Source organism: Leuciscus leuciscus (assembly GCF_965113295.1).
Source record: "Leuciscus leuciscus genome assembly, chromosome: 21".
Classification (NCBI taxonomy): Eukaryota; Metazoa; Chordata; class Actinopteri; order Cypriniformes; family Leuciscidae; genus Leuciscus; species Leuciscus leuciscus.
Window position 1 is genome coordinate 33,545,218 of NC_138745.1, and position 6,000 is coordinate 33,551,217.

Genomic DNA, 6,000 nt, shown 5'->3' on the forward strand with positions numbered 1-6,000 from the left:
GAAATGATATGCAACTGCATTTTTTTTTTTTTTTTTTTTTTGACACGTGACCTCTGCATTTAACCCATCCAAGTTAATGCACACACATTAGGAGCAGAGTAGTGAGTAGTTAACACACATACACTGCAAACGTGGATACACACACCCAGAGCAGCGGGCAGCCTTTGTGTGGCGCCCGGGGAGCGATTAGGGGTATGGTGCCTTGCTCAAGGGCATCTCAGTCATTTCCCACCGGTTCTGTAATCCAACCAGCAACCTTTGGGTTACCAGTTCAACTCCCCAACCACTAGGCCATGACTGCCCACAAAATCCTTTTCAATCCTCAATGACTTGATTTGCTGATTAAGTTCCCTGAATGAGGGATGTTTTAATGGCAAGGATATTTGATTTAAGATATTAATGAACCAGCTAAACTTTTTTTCTTGTATGAGTTACATTTTATGATATTACAACCCATTCTCACTCCCAAGGCGTCAAAAACTGAAGCATGGTCAAGCGCCCCTCGGCGTCAGTCTATGGAAGAATTTGGAACTCCGTTGCTTTCAATGGGAAAACTGTGGCGTCAACCATAGACATTATAAATATTATAATATAATATTGGCCGCGTTGGAACGTTGCTGCGATACGTCAACACGTCCGCCAAATTGCTGAGGGCAAAACTGCGCTAAACAAATGCAAGTAAACGGGTGAGCTGCGGTTTTTCTGGATAAAAACAAAAATAACGATCACATTTATCAACCGATTTCAGTGGTTTGTACGTGGTGTACAAAAAGTTCCATCTCTAGTTATTTAAAATCTCAATAGTTACACTTATAAAATAAAATAAAAAATAATAAAGAATTGTCAAAGCTCAGGCTTGTCATGTATTTGGCTTTTTATTCTTGGATATAAATTGTGAAGACCCCCATACTGAGATATAATTACATTTTTACATTAAATCAAATAAAGTTTTCTTATTGTGGAAAAAGCATTTTCTGTCTTTAACCCGATTTTAGCTTTTCTTGTTCTTAGAATTGACCGCCATTGAGAAAATAAAACAAATCGGCAAATACAAATTACACCGGCAGGGTGCTTTCTGTATTTTTATAGCACTAAAATGATAGATATTTACAGATAGATACTCTAAATATACAATAACAAAGATAACTGATGGATCCAGTCTATGGTAATACGATATGGCACAACTACAGTGCAATGCAAATAGTAAATATAAGATAAAGTGATAAGTAAATAGTTTAGTGTATCGTCAATAAAATAAAATAAACAGTATACAGCAAATAAAATAGTAATGAATAGTATAATTATATAATATCATAAGTACAATAACATAATAATAATATATTGATAATAGCATATCGTTTATGTATAATACTATAATAATAGCAATAGAATATGAAATATCAATGACAGAATATAAACAATAAAAAAGTTAAAGCTGCCGTCGGCAAGTCTGGCAGATTGGGTCAATTAGCCAAAATTTTGAATGTTTACAACTCTCATGCCCCTCCCCACTACCAGCGAGCACCCTCCCATCGAGGTCGTGCTCGTCAGTGCGTCACTGTGCGTGTGTACCTGATTTTCTGTGAACGCGTCCGTCTCTTCAGCATCTATCAACACCATGGACTCGGAGGTAGGCTGCCCTGGCTAATCTATCCATAGATACACTGTAAAGAGGTTGCTGTAAATTTTACAGTAACTTACTGGCAGCTGGATGCCAGTAAGTTACTGTAAAATGTTTTACAGTATTATTACTGTATTTTCACTTACAGTATACTGTACCATTTACTGTAATTGCATTTACAGTATTATTACTGTATCTTCACTTACAGTATACTGTATCATTTACTGTACTTGCATTTACAGTATTATTACCGTATTTTCATTTACAGTATTAGTATTGTTTTTTGTTTGTTTTTTTCATTTAAATTTTCTTTTTTTAATTTATGTTTACCCCACCCCCCAAAAAATCACAATAACTCACAAACATTTGTCCTTATAATATTCTTTTTAATCGTTGAACATTTTGTTTTAGAAGTACAAATTACAAATCTTGACCTTTAGGAGCCACTAGCTGAAGAAAAAAAAAGGCAACATCTCCAAAGTCCATAGAATTAATCTCCTGGTGACCATTTATATCTGTAGCATGGCAAAAACGTTCACACACTGAAAAGCAAAACAGGCCTTAAAACAATAAAATACAGTCAAAGTCAGTGTTGTGTTGTTACATTTCAGTAATTTTGCCAGTCAAAGTTGACAACCTCTCTGATGAGAAACACTGAGGGTTTCAGGCTGATGCTTTTCTTTGGACCTTTCCAGATTTCCATCTGATCTGTGCCTTTGGTGTTTGGTGCCATCAGGGTTGACTCTCAGAATGAACCTGCAAACACAAGCAGGGAAAAAATATATAATTTTTTCAGACCGGTGTTGGCAGAATTTTCCCTAACCCTCAAACTTGATGCTGCATGTACTTTGGCGTTAATAAAAGCACTACATCTGATTCTGAATCCACCTACAGTAGTGGTGGGGGAAAAATCGATTCTGTTCAGTGTCGCGATATTTTGCGCACGCAATTATATTGATACAGTAGCGCAAAGTATTCCAATATAGGTTATAAGGCTTTGACGGTGGCAGTTTTTTTTACCACTGCGGTGGTAATGGACCAACTACCTGCAGTGGTTGGGGGGTTATTATGAAAATTGAAATAAAAAAATGTAGTTTATTCGAGCAAAAAAGTCTTTATTTGAGCAATTCCGTCAAAGAAGCAACACAAAGCCTGTAAAGCATTCAAATACATATCAGTAAATATTAGAAACTTACATAATAGAAAAGTTAAATCTATATATAAAAAAAAAAACTTTCGTTTAATACTTCCACACAAAGACACGTGATTCCACATGAAGCCATACCGCTCTGTGCTTTGAGAGGGATGACACGAGGAGGAAAGAGACCATCGATCTATTTTCTGATATCTTCATGTTTTCTACTTGTTGTAAAAGGTATGAAAAGTGAATTTAATCTTCCACAAGGGCAAGACATTTAAGCTATGTTTGAAATTGCGCTGCCAAAGAGAGCGAAACTAAAAATCAAATAAACTTGACGCGCCGTACATGTCTAATAACAAGCAAAAACTGTGTTGAAATGAATCTGACGTGCAAGTAAAAATGTAGGCTATCTGTCCTACAACGTTTTTCTACTTTACCACAGTAAAGAATGTGAATGTAATAGGCCTAAATAAAAGCGAACCAAGGAAGAAACGTTTATAATCCCCTTCGAAAATCGAGACGTAAGTGAAGATTTTGGGAAAAAAACAAGGTATTAAATGCAGGGATGAGTCACAATTTTTGGATATTCGATTAGTTTATTTAATTATAGAATTATAGTATATCGAATAGGTTGTGTAATTATTCTCTAAAATAAAATCTCCATGTTTTTGGTGCTAATGCGGTGGTGACGCGTTCATATAATTACGTTCTGTAATAAGGTCCTGTGTCCTGAATGTTCAAGGACAAAGTTTTTGCACTAGCCTCCAGTAAATGTGTAGAAGATGTTCACAGATTTAATGTGACATTTGTAGTGAGTTGAGCAGTCTTATTTTTTGTAATGTCTTTGAATAATATGGGGGACATGAGTCGCAATATATCGCAGAATCGAATCGCAATACTTGCTGTATCGCAATGTTAGGAAGCGCAATAATATTGAATTGTGGCCCAAATATCGCAATACTATCGAATCATCAAATTTTTGCCAATTTCCACCCCTAACCTACAGGGATGGTATTACCCCATAATACATTACATTAAAATCATTAAAGCTTCATTCTTTTTCAATATTCCTGTAGCTTAGATTTCCAGGGAATGGATAATTTAAATTAAACTTAATACAATGTAAGTTGCTTTGGATAAAAGTGACTTCCAAATGCATGCATGTAAATGTAATGTAATGTAAAAAAAAATATATATATATATATATATATATATATATATATATATTGGTTTACCTGATTCTGCATTCGACAAAATAGACAGCTAATGCTGAAGAGTCGTCTGTTAGCAGTTGTAACTGGATGATGATTCTGCCCTTCATTGTCAGCATCCATGTTTTTGCTTTGAGAACAGACTCTCCTGAAACAGATAAAGTCACAGCAGCCTTTTAGTGTTATAGTTTACAGAAAAAAAAACTAAAATACAATAACAGAACTTATTACTAACAACAATAACATGTGGGGTGAAGATGAGGTAAGATATAATGTTGTATGGTGTTTATAGTTTTTAATCAATTAAACAACATTAAAAATATTAGTTAGCAAAACTTTGCTATATTGATAATGGTATATTGCTAACCCTTTCCTCCTCCTTCTCCTCTTCCTCCTCCAACGTCAACCCGTTCTGTGTATTAGTGGAGAGCGTCAGCAGTGATGTACAGTCCGGAGGGAATGGCCGCTGCAAATTCAAAATAAAGAACAGAAAAGAACATGTTTGCCTGCTTAACTAATGCATACTTCAGCTAATTTAGTTGATGTCATCTTACTCACCTGTAGATGTTATCACCATTACGAAGGCAATCACAAAAAAGACTCCAAAATACACCTCCGACATTTCAGACGACATAATTCAGACCACAAACTTGAAAATAAAACAAAAGATGAAATTAACAATGGTGTTGGATAAAGGGTTAGTTTACTCAAAATTGTAAATTCTGTCACCATTTACTCACCCTCAACTTGTTCATAACTTCCATTAAATTATTTAATGTGCTGTATACAAAAGAAGATATTTTAAAGAACATGAGCAACCAAACAGTTACTGGTCCCCATTGACATCCAAAGTATTTTTTCTATTATAGAAGTCCATGCGGACCAGCCACTATTTACCAACATTATTCAAAATATCTTATTTTATATCTTAATAATATCTTATTTTACATAAATGTTCAGACGAAAGAACTTCATGCAAGTTTAGAACACGTTGTGGGCGAGTAAATGATGACATACATAATTTTCTGTTTAAGGTGTACTACGTTATCCCTTTAACTAAGTTTTACTCAGTATTTACGCTGTACATCTGCCAAAAAGTTGTGAAAGAGGAGACAGAACATACCAAAGTTATTATGCTTCTCTGTTTAATAAGTTTACTTCGGCTAATTTAGGTGAAGGTGACCATAACGTTACATACCAGTTGATGTTATCACAATGAAAAGGCTCCAACACACTCCATCGTTGCAGATGGCATTATCCAGATCACAAACCTGAAAATAAATCATATAGGCCTACGTGAAAATATTGTTTAAAACCCGCACTTTAACAAGGGTTTCGTCTATCTCACTTTACCTCAGTATTTCACGTTGAGTTCGCTGTTAGCTCGGTTAACGTTACCGTCGACTCCGCCCGCCTGATGAGCTAACTTGCGTTAAAGAGGCAGAGGAACACACAACCATTATTTTTTATAGTTTTAACTAAAGAATATTTCGGCTAATATAGGTGAACTTAACTTACTCACCAGTTAATATTATCACCGTGACAGCGACCCGGCCGACAGTCAGGAAAAAAGACAGTAATAAAGGCACCAAAAAAAACATTCTGACGACAGTCAGGAAAAAAAGACACTAAAACCATTCAGACGAAAACAAAACGATACATCATGTTAGTTTGCTGTTAACATAAGTAAAAACATTTGAAAATGTTTATTTTACATAAAATAGAAATTATATACTAACCTTTTTGGTGAGTTACATGATCTTTTGTCCGTGCATTAACTGCCACTTCACCCCTCAAAAAAACACTTGAAAAGAAATCCCTCTTGCCATTGGTCAGTTTTTCGCGGGCAAGTTCACTACTGTAAATTGATTTACAGTAGTGAAGAATTACAGTAGTGACCCTATATTTTCCCATAATCCTTTGCTGTTTACAGTAACATACTGTATACATATTTTACAGTATCTTACTGTACATATTACAGTAAAATACTGTTCAAATTACAGAAATCCGTTACAGTGTAGCAATAA

The 6,000-nt window shown here is 35.0% G+C and overlaps 1 long non-coding RNA gene across 4 annotated transcripts; it reads right to left on the minus strand.

Moving 5' to 3' along the window:
• Positions 1–1,986: 1,986 nt before the first annotated feature.
• Positions 1,987–6,000, minus strand: LOC309485225. 4 transcript variants are annotated; one of them, XR_014201091.1, is made up of 8 exons: positions 5,713–6,000; positions 5,496–5,601; positions 5,327–5,395; positions 5,172–5,244; positions 4,532–4,622; positions 4,341–4,439; positions 3,998–4,121; positions 1,987–2,377 (listed from the first exon to the last, which is right to left on the minus strand). It is a non-coding gene; the product is annotated as an uncharacterized lncRNA (long non-coding RNA). The 4 variants fall into 4 exon arrangements; XR_014201092.1 differs by having other exon boundaries at positions 5,327–5,399; XR_014201093.1 differs by having other exon boundaries at positions 5,496–6,000.